The following is a 12,613-nucleotide window of genomic DNA, read 5'->3' on the forward strand; positions in this document are numbered from 1 at the left end:
TGAGAGAGGGCATCCTTGTCTGGTTCCTCTTTCCAGTTGGATAGTTTTGGATGACACTCCATTAATCTGGGCTGAGAATTTTGAATAGATTGTTTTGATGTTGCAGAGAAAATTATCTCCAAATCCCATTTTCTGTAATAGGGTGTAAAGGTTTCAAGGGAGTCAAATGCTTTTTCAATGTCTAGGGAAAGGAATATTGCTTCAGTTTTGTTTTTGCAACAAGATGCCATTATGTTCAAACTTTTATATATGTTGTCTGTCAAATCCCTCCCTGGAATGAATCCTGCTTGGTCTTGGGGAATATATTTAGCTATAAAGGTATTAAGTCGTTTTGTCATGATTGTTGCAAATATTTTGTAGTCTTGGTTCAAGAGGGAGATTGGTCGGTATGATGTCGGGTTTGTTGGGTTTTTGCTTGTTTAGGAATTACGACTATGGCTGCTGTGGACCACAATGGAGTTGATTATCTGTCATTAGCATGTTGTTGTGGTTGTGCGAGAGTTGTGATACATTTTTTTTTGTAAAACTCTGGAGTATATCCGTCTGGTCCTGCTGCTTTGTTGTTTTTCACAGTGTTGATAACTTCTTGTAGAGTGATAGGGGTTTCTAGCAATTGCTTGTGTTGTTCTCATTTTTTGGGTTTTTTGGGTTGTGTGAGATAGTTTGAGATAGATTCAGGGTTTGGTTTCATTGATGAATATAATTGGCTGTAGAATTTACTAAAGATTTGTACTATGTCTTCTGGTTTGGTGTAATGTTGGCCATTGTTGTCCTGGATTTGATTTACATTTCTGGATCTTTCTTTGTTTTTTTATCTTCCAGGATAGCAGGCAGAGTGATCTTGGTGTATTGAACCAATGTTTCTGTTTAATGTATAAAAGGTTTTTTTTTTAAATTTGGCTTGTTTCTAATGATCTAAGTATGTTATGTTCATTCAAGAGTTTCTGGTATGTCTTTTTCCCTCCCCTTTCTTTGTGCAGTTGTTCAAGATGTTCTATTTGATCTGGTATTTCTTGTTTCTGTGCCATTTTGCTTTTGTTCCAGAATGTGGATATTGAGATAAAATGCCCTCTTAGTACTTTTTTTTAGGGCATCCCATACCATCCCATCCCATACCATGTTCTGGCGTCTCTTTTGATGTGTTTTCTTTTAGATATGACTTGATAATTTGTTCAATTTCTTTGGTAATATTTGTGTCATATAAAAGTGATTTGTTTAGGGTCCATTTTCTTTCCTTAGTGTTTTTTATTCCTAGTCCTATTATACAGTTTACCCATGTGTGGTCTGACCATGTGATGTTACCTATTTTGGACCATGTGATGTTATCTATTTTTCACTGACCATGTGATGTTACCTATTTTTCATTTGTTTGTTAAGGACTCTGAGATCAGGATAAAGTCAATTCTTGTATATATGTTATGTCTTGCTGAATGGTACTGTCCGGGGTCAACAGCCCAGCCCCTGGACTTACCTGGAGAAAAGGACGGGAGACCCCCGGGAGTCAACTGCCCAGCTGCCTTGACAGAGAGTGTGCCAGGGTGGAACAGGTGCGGCACCCCAGCAGTCGAGGCGGAGAGTCCAGAGGCTCCAGCGAAGGCAGCACAGCCAGCATCCAAGAAGGGAGGGGAAGAACCAGAGGGGAAAGCCAGCCAGGGAAGGGCAGCCACGCCCAGCATCAACAGGCAGGCAGCCCAGAGGCTGGCCGGTGCAGCTCCTCAGGAGCAAGGCCAGGGAAACCTCAGCTGGGGATTGTTCACATTTAACCACACCCTGCCAGAAAGGCAAGGAAGCCTAGGAGAGATTAGTAGTGGGAGGGAAACACCTGAGGGCAGGCACAGCTGGGCCATGTCAGGAGATGGAAAGAGCCTGGAAGAAGGGCAGGGCAGAGAAAGGAAGCCCTATAAAGGATGGCTCGGAAGAGCACTGGGGAGGGTGGGTTGAGTAGGAGTAATAGAGTGGAGTTGGAGCGGAGTGAGAGCGAAGGCAAGGAGGAGAGTGGATGGAGGAGGAGATGATGGAGATCAAAGTGGATGAGTGGCACGAGTTAAGCCGACCAGCAAGTGGATTGAGAGGGAGTCTGGGTGAGGCATACTGCCCCTCCTTCTACAGAGCAGGGTCCTGCAGCATCCCCGCCCCCCCTTTGACGTCAGGAGCAGACCGCCCCGTACTCCACCCAATGGCGGCGGCGGCGGCAGCAAGCCCTGACAAGTGCGTATAGTTTTTTTCGTTATTATGCGTGATACACCAGATATCAGCTAGGTGGTGGTTCTTAAGAATTGGTGCTAATTTGGTTTATTGATTACTCTATTTAGGTTTTGCTTTGTTTAGATATGAACGGTTCAAGGTATGGTTGAGTATGAAGTTGAGGTGTCCTGCTATCACATGTTCTTCTTGAAATTTTGTCAGTTTTTTTAACATCTCCTCTAGAAAGTTGATTTGTCTGTTGTTGGGAGTGTATAGTACGGCAATTGTGTAAGGCTGTTCGTCTCTTAGGCATTTGATAAATATATATCTACCTTGTGGGTCCATAAGCACTACCTTGTGTTGGAATCTTATGTTTTTGGAGATCAAGACTGAAACTCTCTGAGCCTTTTCTGAACCTCTAGCATGATATTGGTTTTGAATCCAGTTGGCTTTTAGTTCATATTTGTTAGTGGAGTGGTTATGTGTTTCCTGGAGTAATGTTATGTCTGATTTCAGTTTGGTAAGGTTAGTTAATTTTTTTTTAAAACCAGGTTAAGTCCTCAGACATTGAGAGAGATTATATTCAGCTCAGAGTACATTCTGAGATTTTTTCCTGGTAGTAGTTTCTTCCAAATGTTGTGTCAGTTAGGTGCAAGATTGACAAAATTAAATTAAAACTGTTAGTAACTTTTTATATTTGTTGGTAGTGGAGTAAAAAAACTCAGTGCAATGGAATGTATCAATAGCTCGTTAGCTAGTAGAATTAGACTTGTCAATAAATGTCACAAAACTGAGATGTGGTATGTGTATGTACACACACACACATATATACACACTTGTTTTATATATATATATATATATATATATATATATATATATATATATATATATAATTTTCTTTGATGTAAATTTTTGATTTAAAAATTTATTAAATTTGATTTGTTTGTGTTGTTTTTTATATTTTTTGTTTTTTTTACTCAACAATAGATGCAAATGCACTTAAACTGTAATTAAATATTTATAATTTTTAAATAGAGATATTACTATTTCTGTATTAAGTTCAGTAATAATAGACTTATCTATAGATCAAGAACAAAAAAATAGAAAAATAAATATATGTATGTGTTTTTAAAGCTATTCTCTTACAGACTAAACTATAATTCTCCTTTCCCACTCTGTAAAACTATGTTCTATTTAATGTAGTAGGTTATCCCTTCCTCCCTTCCCCTCTCTTAGAAAATCTAACACACACACAAAATAATCCTAAATGGTTGCTAGATTTCATCTTAAATGAAATTGTTTATTATTCTATCTGGTTCCTCACGCCTCCATGGGCCTTTTTTGGCATTTCTTTTCTCTACTGAAAGAGCATATGATACTACTATGCTAGTGCTATTCCAGCTTCAGCACCATGCCAGTGCCCAAGGTTTAATTTGCTACTGGAACAGGGCTCAACTCTCAGGGTTTCTATTGTTCTTTATTTTTGTTTGTCAGTAAATTGAAGCTGAGCAGTTTTCTCATCTTTAGATTGGCACATAGATTTTTCATGGGAAATGCAAGTAATTTGCCTAAGGTATCCTGAGCCAGAATTATCACACATTTGTCTAATAAGTAACCTCAATATAAAAAGTGCCTTTACCTTCTTTGTTCTAAGATTGGTTGAATCCACACTCACTTACTTCCTGCTTTTCTAACACAACGATTGCATTGGTTTCTATCCCGCAATCTTCCATCTGCCGTTCACATTCCCACCCAAATTACATATGCATTGCGCTATCAGCTGTTCACATTCTTTTCAGAAATAGCGGGATATAGGGCAGAGCTTGATCTGTCATCACCGATGACAACAGAATTTCTTTTACTTTTTAATTAGATGTACGCTATATCGAAGTTGCGCTATTTTGAAATGTCAGCAACCCCACCCTAATGTTCTCTGTGATAGGCAATTTTTCTTTATACTCATTGGTCCATTTTCCTGGTGGGCAAAGCTGAATTAATATTAAAAGGAGGAAATCCTGAAAAATCTCTTTGTCAGAGGAGGTGGCTTGCTCCTTGGACTCACCACCATGGCACCTACCTTACTTTTGATGGCGCAAGCAGTACTGGCTTTGCTGTGGTGCACATCTGATATGTGCCTTGCATACCGGCAGTATATTGTTAGAAGGAGAAGGGCTGCTGTTCAACTCCTTTATGAAAGAGAGAACTAACACTCAACTGTGGATCTGAACAACCAGGTGCAACAGGTGGTTGTTGTGGGTTTTCCGGGCTGTATAGCCATGGTCTTGGCATTGTAGTTCCTGACAGTTCGCCAGCAGCTGTGACTGGCATCTTCAGAGGTGTAGCACCAAAAGACAGACATCTCTCAGTGTCACAGCAACAGGGTTTGCCAGTGGTATGCTCTGGCGGAGATGGAGGAGCCATGAGAGCACTGGGTGTGCCCACGTAACAGGGAGTGGTGGGACAAGATTGTCTTGCTATGTTGGGATGAGTGGTGTTGGATGCACCGGTTTCAAATGTCAAAGAGGACCTTTTTGGAGCTGGTGGAGGCACTTCGGCCACGGCTGCAGCAGCAAACAACCTCAATGCACACCCTGGTTTTGGTGGAGAGGCGAATGGCAATGGCGGTCTGATGGCTAGCAAGTGGTTCCAGCTATCAAGTGGCCAGCGACTTATTCGTAATTGGCCGATCAACTGTGGCAGCGGAGGTCGTGGAGTTCTGCCTTGCAGTGGAGGTTGAACTTCTCTCCAAGACCGTGAGCTTGGCACCGAGATTGGAAAGGTAGGAGATTTTTTTAATGTAAAGATACAAGAATAGTGATATTGCGATGAAACAAAAGAATACAAAAGAAATATCTGCATGATATTCTGTGAGGAATTTGTTATGTTAGCATGTGTTCCTTGTTTGACATTCCAGTGATGTCATTTTAGTATTCCATGCATCAAGCTACACAAAATAAAGTTTATCTAGATAATGGTCCAGTGGTTAGTTTTACTGCAGACGATGGATTAAACGAAATGGATTAGGAGTTCAAAACATTGCTATTACGATTTTCATATAATTTTTCATGTCTATTTCCATTGAGTTAATTCTCTGTAGGAAACTAGTTTTATTTTGGAATGAGTTCCTTGTTCAAGAAATCTAAGATGTGTTCAGTCTTCTCCATCCATCATAATTCACAAACTGTTATTTTGAAAGTTGTGCTGTTGTGCTTTCAACATCTGACAAACGTGCAATTTCATGAGCTTTCAGTTGCCACTGCTCTCTTGGTCGGATACACCTGACAAACAGACCAGTTCTTCTCATAAGCTGTTACAACTCTTCGTTTGTTTGATCATTCTGCTGTGACTGGACTGTGTTGTGTCTTGCTAGAACAGACTTTACAAGCCAATTCCACTGACTCCATGTATTTTACCTTTTTAATTGCAGATAATGGACGGATTTCTTCGTCTCGGCTTCTCGCACTGCATTGGTGCAATTGATGGGATGCATATTCCCATCAGTGCACCGGGAGGAAGCTGGAGCAGTACTGCAACAGGAAAAATTATTCCTCCATCTTGCTACAGGGCACAGTGGACCACACAGGACACTTCATGGACATGGAAGTAGGGTGGAGTGGCAAAAATCACGACGCTTTCATTTTTGCCCACTCCGTATTCTGTGTGGCCATGGATGCAGGGTCCCTGGTTCTGGGAAACCCCTGCATGGGCATGGATGGCATAATAGTTCCTCTGGTGGTGATCTCAGATGGGGCCTACCCCATGCAGCGGTGGCTTATGAAGCCACCAAGACTCACCGCCACTTTGATCACAGCCTATCCTGTGCAAGAAATGTAGTGTAATACACCTTTGGGAGACTGAAGGCATGTTGGAAGTGTCTCTCCTGCCATCTGCAGGTCCAACAGCACAATGTAGTTTCAATTGTGACCACTTGTGTTGTGTTGTGCAATCTCTGTAAGCAGAAAGGGCATGCAATTCTTGGAGACAGTTGAATCCCGGCACCTGTGCTTCTTTCAAGCACAGAAGATGTTTTCTCAACAGACAACAGGCATCTTGATGCTGGCAAAGTGGTCCGTGATGCCTTGGCCAATTTTATGGCAGGGGGCTGCAGGCAGAACTGACCCATTTCTGTGCAACAGTGAATTGAGTTTGAAAAACATTGCTGTGTTCTTGTAAATAGTTGTATTGATATGCTGTAAATAGTTCTCTTGTTTGTTGGTAGTTGAAAAACAAAGTTTGTGTTCAAAATAAAACTATTTTTTCTCTAACATGACTTTCAATGTGACCCCCCCCCCCAACTTTTTAGGAAAGGGTGGAAATAACTACCTTTTCCTAGGAAGCTGTGAAGCGTTTCCCTAAGCGATGTAGATAACTTTGTGTGACTTACCCATGTTTTGAGTTCACAGATGATGCATAGTTTGAAAAGTTTGCAGTATGCTTCCATGATGGGGAGTTAGTTGCTGTCCTACCCATGTAGAACTGCTGTACTACATGGCTGGTCTGATCAGTCATTGGGCTAATGTGTTCTTTAATAGATGAATGTTTGTTCCAAAGATCCCCCTTGCCAATGTAACATGGACCTCAGGATCAGGGGACCCCCATTTGGACGGGAAACTTTGGTTCTCCTTGAAAATGTCCCTTGGCAACCCGCCATAAAGTTTATCTGTGGTACGAGAACCAGGGTGTGTAGCATGACCTAAAATGGAGAGGTACAGGCACTTAAGGTGTAACATGGCATGGAAAGGAAGCTACTGATCCTGTGAATTGTCCCAATTCTAGCCATGCCTGGGGAATGTGGACTCGAACAAGCATACTCTGTATGCTGAGTGAGATAGATTTGATCCCCAACACAAGTGGGAGAGAGGAGAGATGACAATTGTGGAACTCGTTGTTGGGTTGACTAAGCTGGAAGAGCACAATCAGTAGTTCAGACATGCCAAGAGTGGATCTCTGTTCTCAATTGTTTGTATGATGATTATGGGATAAGAACTTTCTGGTTTATTGGGACATGACACTTCACAAGCTATATTTTTTCTATAAACTCCTGAGGACATCACATAATTTGATATTTCTAACAGAGCATCACCAATGGTCCAAACCTCAGATTTATTTGGGAACATGTTTCTGCTAAAATTGAGGAGTGTGTTTTCCTTGGTAATTATCCCAAAAACTTACTATTAAACAGCAGATTGCGAAAACAAGGATTTCAGAAATAAATATTGAGGTTTGTGTAAACACCAACAGCATTTTGATCAATGTGGCCTGGAAAACAGTGGGGATTGGGGAAGATTGCCACCCAGCATCAGGAGGATGCCAACTGTGCGGATGCGTGCTGTTTCACAACCTAGAACAATTCTCTGTTTCACTGTTAAGACCCATCTTAGGCGGTATGACAAACTTTGGAGATCAACTGCTCTCTTCTTCATTCTTCTCTTAAGTAGAGATGTGGATCTCCAAAGATAAAACAACATCTCTGAGGATCGCAAGTACAGGGGTGGTCTATCTCTTAGACATTCGCGCAGCACACAGAAATGGGATGGCAGCCCAGAGGCACGCACTTTCACTGCATGGGGGCATTCGCAGCAACTTTCTCTGTGTTTTAAGTTCCCAGGCTCGCATTACTGTTTCAATGGGTGCTGCTGCGGTGAAAGCTGTGGGCGTAGAGGGGTGATAATTTCAGATCCTGGACTGAAAGGCATCATGCTCACAGCTACAGTTCCTTTGCTATGTTACGTGGGTTTTCAGTTCAAATGTGGCACGTGCTCCATTTCGACGTAACAGTTTTGCGATATATTGCCTCAGTGCTAAAATGGTGCCCACCGGGAAAGGTGAAGACCCTCCTGGAACTGCTGGCACATTCAGGAAAGGCCAAGTGGCTGATGAAGAGCACACATCTGCTCACCAGACTAATCTTTTTAAAGGTTGCACGGCATATGTGTGCTCAGGGCTACAAGCGCAGCCTGGACCAATACAGTTCCAAATTTAAGTGCATCAAGGGACCCTTCTACAATGCCCTGGAAGCATGGCAGAGGATCCCAAGGCAAAGCGTGAAGTGGTGTACATCAAATACCCAACCTGTCCACAACTTAGAACAATTCTTTTTTTTTTTTATAATTTTTTTTATTTTTCAATATCTAACATACAACTACTACATACATACATACCCTACAAAACAGTGACTACAAAAGACTACAATAACACAAGGGATGAGGAAAAAAAGAGGAAAAAAAAAAGGGAGGGAGGGGTGGAAAAAAGGGGAAGGTGCCCTACAAACACTAAACACTACATTTCTGTTTTTCCTTCATACTGCCATTATTCAAAAGTTAAAGCTTTATATTATATTGATGGAGTGGTTGACCTTACTAAATGCAAATTACAATTTAATTTCAAGTTAAATTTTTCTTCCCCTCCTGGGTCCCGGACGCAATTCTCTCTGAGCAACTGCAGCCGCAGTGCTCGTTTCCTCCCCCTCCCCCTCAGACTTCTCCTTTTCGTCTTGTTTGGTGCACTGGAATTCTGGGTTCCTGTCCTCAAAATCCCTTAGTTGATCTTCTGATAATATCTTAAAGGCTTGATCTTTATGGCTGAACCAGATTCCTTCCGGGAATAACCATTTGTACTTTATTCCCCGTTCTCTCAGAAGAGCTGCGAACTTTTTATACTTAAAACGTCTTTTCCGAACTAGAAATGGGACGTCTTTCAATATCTTAATTTTGTTGCCCAAGAAGTCCAAATCCGCATTGTATGAATTGTATAGGATAGTGTCCCGGATCCTCTTAGATGAAAAATTGATGATGATCTCGCGTGGCAACTGACGCTTCATTGCATATTTTGAGGTAGCCCGACGGGCTTCCAAAATGGCGCTTTTTACTTCTTCTTTAGTTGCCCTCGCGGGTGTCGCCAATAGTTCCGAGACAAGACCCCATAAATCCTCGTTTTCCTCCTCTTTCACATTCTGGAGGCGCAAAATTGTCTGTGTTCGTTCCACTTGTAGCCCGATCAACTGATTCTCCACCAGTTTAAGCTCTTTATTCGTAGCCTTCACGAGTGACGCACTTTCCCGAGCAGACTTCTCTGCCCCCCCCGCTGCTTCCTTGATGGTTTTCACTTTGCTCTCAATTAAGCCCACCCTTTGATCTGTTTCATTCAGCTTGTCAACAAAGGGTTTTATAGCTTCACCAACCGCCCTCCGTATTATTTCCTCCAGCGATTCTCCCTTTAAGGCAGCCGAAACTGACTTGCCAAGGGCAGGACTTTGTTTTTTTGTTGCCATTTGGGGGGGGGGGGCGCCAACCAAATTTTGGAACTCAGCAAAGGGGAAGAGTGAGCCTTCTTAGCTTCAGATCTCACCTCTCCTTCACGTGCGCTTGTAATAACAGAAGGAATTCGCTTGCTTGTAGGCTCTCGCCTAGTTCTGCTCTTTGCCGTTTCTCATGGCCCGGCAGCACTCGAGGTGCCGCGCACGTCCGCCGGCCTCCGTAGGGACAAATGGGCAATTAACCCCCCGCATTGATTCCGGGGGGCTCTTCCCGCAGCGTCCCGGACCCAGCCTCCCTCACTGGGAGTTTTGGGGGCTAATCTTCGCAGATCAGCCACCCGGACAGGGTGCTCGGCCGCTTCCTCTTGAGCCAGTGAGAGGAGCGTCCGACATGGCTGAGAAAACGAAACCGAATCTCAACTTAGAACAATTCTGTCCAACTCCCCCCCCCTTTCCTCAAGCGATCCTGAAATCTAAATCTGAGGGAATGTCTTATTTCAACATTAGAGCTTCGGCCTGAACCATGGTCAGATCATCATCTTCTGAAGGCAAAACTGAATATAGCCCCAACACCCCACAAAATAGGTGGTCCAGTTAAAATGATCTGTCCACATAGGTTCATAGACCCAGATTCCAAAATACCTTGGGGAATTTTAGAATTCCAGATGCATGCTCCACAGAAGCTGCTGTAGGTGTGGGGACACAAAGCTCCTTGAAGCTATTGACACCATTGCTCCTTGTCAACTCCACCAGCCCTTGGGGTGGAAGCGAGCACCACGGAGCTGGCTGACCTGAAGAGGACCGGAAGACGTCTAGAAAGATGCTGGTGAAAAATTCGCACCGAAGCTTTTAGAACTTGCTACAGAACGCACTGGAGGATCTATGAAACAGAAATGAAAGCAGCAAAGAAACATTACTTCTTGGTTGGCTAGTTCTCAACCATCCCAATTGTTCAGGATATCTAGACACTTTCTAACTTCTAATTCTGAACCTTTACTGTCCCAAGAACAGACAATTAGCTCTGAGGCCTTTTCTAAGTTTTTCGCTGATAAAATAGTACAAATATGCTCTGATCTAGATGCTAGCTGCAATACAAACGAGATAGAAGAAATGCTTAATACAAATGAGAGAAGAAATGCTTAATACACCATCTAGCTTATATTTAGACTGCTTTGAACTAATTACAATGACAGACTTAAACAGGATCTTGGCATCTATGAAAGCCACTACTTGTGCACTTGATCCTTGCCCAGCTTGGCTGTTAAAATCAAGTGAAGATCAGATAAGTGAACCACTGAGATCTATTGTAAATCAATCACTAACTCAGGGCACCTTCCCCCAGCCGCTCAAACAGGCATTTATTCATCCGCTAATTTAAAAACCATCCCTAGACAAAACTGATGTGGCCAATTATCACCCAGTCTCTAATCTGCCCTTTCTGGGCAAAGTGATTGAGAGGGCAGTAGCTGACCAACTCCAGTCCTTCTTGGATAATTCTAGTGCTCTGGACCCTTTCCAGTCAGGTTTCAGACTAGGGCATGGGACAGAGACAGCACTAGTAGCATTAGTGGATGATCTCCATCTGAATATAGACAAAGGCCATGCCTCCTTATTGCTCCTCCTGGATCTGTCTGCAGCCTTTGACACAGTAGACCATGCCATCCTGTTGGTGTGTCTAGAAACAGAAGTGGGCATCAAAAGATGTGCCCTGGACTGGTTTAAATCATTTCTCATGGAAAGGACTCAAAGGGTTGCCATCCGTTTCCTGGAGAATGAATTCAAATTCACACCCCGAGAAACCGTTTCTAGTAGACTTTTTGGGTGGGTGCCGCCCGTGACACCCCATTTACCACAGCAGAGAAAGGAGTGGTCAACTTGGGTCCACCATCCCAACCCTTTTTTCAAAACACAGAATTGGAGAAGTGTCCAACCAATTCCTTTGTTGGGGATACTTGCCGAGCCTGCTCTCCAGTTGTGATGAGGGCAAGTTTTCATCACATTCCCTGTCCTCCTGAGCATCAGTGCATGGCTCCTCATTTTCTGAAAGAAACAAATTGGGCACCAAGTAAAACCTCAGTCAGTAATGTAAAGTGCCTTGTTGAACATGCCATGAGTGCCAGGGTGCATGTCGCAGTTCCACTTTAAAATAGCAGAGGTTCATGGAACATAACAGAGCTCACTGAAATCCACAGAAAGCTTAACAATATGTCCCACCACACGGAAGTGCATGGCATCTCCATCCTTTCCAAAACAGTCATTGTGCAGGCCCACACACTGCTTGAATGAATCCATCAAGTCACGGATCAATAGGTTTAAAGTGGGAGTTCATGCACCAGTTAGTCGTATCACACCACAGCAGTTATGCCAGTGGCACTGTGGTGTGATAGTTGTGCTATACCTTTTTCTCTGTTTCCTAGTGTCCCTCTTACCTTTGACATCCAGTCCATCTAATATCTCATCTTGGTCACACTCCAGGGCATCCTCAGATGAATTTGAAGTGGAAGCTGCAAAATATGGAAAGAAGAAACGTTTGCTGCATCTCTGAGTAAGCATCCCTACCATGTCAGCCACTTATCAAAAACCATTTTTTCTCAACAAAAAATTCCTCACCTATTGGGGTAGGTGTAGAACTCCTTACGTGAGCTGGGTCAATGGTGACTAGGTCATGAGTAAAGAGTTCTTCAGATCCCTCCATCACCACAGCAGGTTCATGAATTGGCTGACCCCTAACGTCCAGAGTGATGCTTCTAGCAATCTGTTTAGGCTTGACGCTTGCGTCCCCTCTCTAAATGCTATCCAGCACCCTGAAGTAGGCACAGGTGATGGGTGCATTTCCAGATGTGGCATTAAGAGCTATAACCCTCTTGTATTCTAGCCTCATGGTTTTGGTCTTGGAACGGCACTCCATTGCCGATCTCCTGTGCCCTCGAGAGGCCATCTGTTTTCCTATTCTCTCAAAATAGTCTATATTTCTGTGAGAGCTTCTTAGAGCCTCCTTAATCTTTTTCTCACCCCAGAACGATTGTCCAGGATCGGAGGTCCCCCTCCCCAAACTTACTTGGGCAGCCAGGTGAGAAAGGCAAGGAGGGAGACCATGGGGAAGCCCTTGATGCTGCTGAGGCCAGGGATGGTGCGGCAACTGCAGATCAGCTGGCAGAGGCCTCCAGGGCTGGG

The sequence above is a fragment of the Eublepharis macularius genome, chromosome 3 (genome assembly GCF_028583425.1).
Source record: "Eublepharis macularius isolate TG4126 chromosome 3, MPM_Emac_v1.0, whole genome shotgun sequence".
Taxonomy (NCBI): Eukaryota; Metazoa; Chordata; class Lepidosauria; order Squamata; family Eublepharidae; genus Eublepharis; species Eublepharis macularius.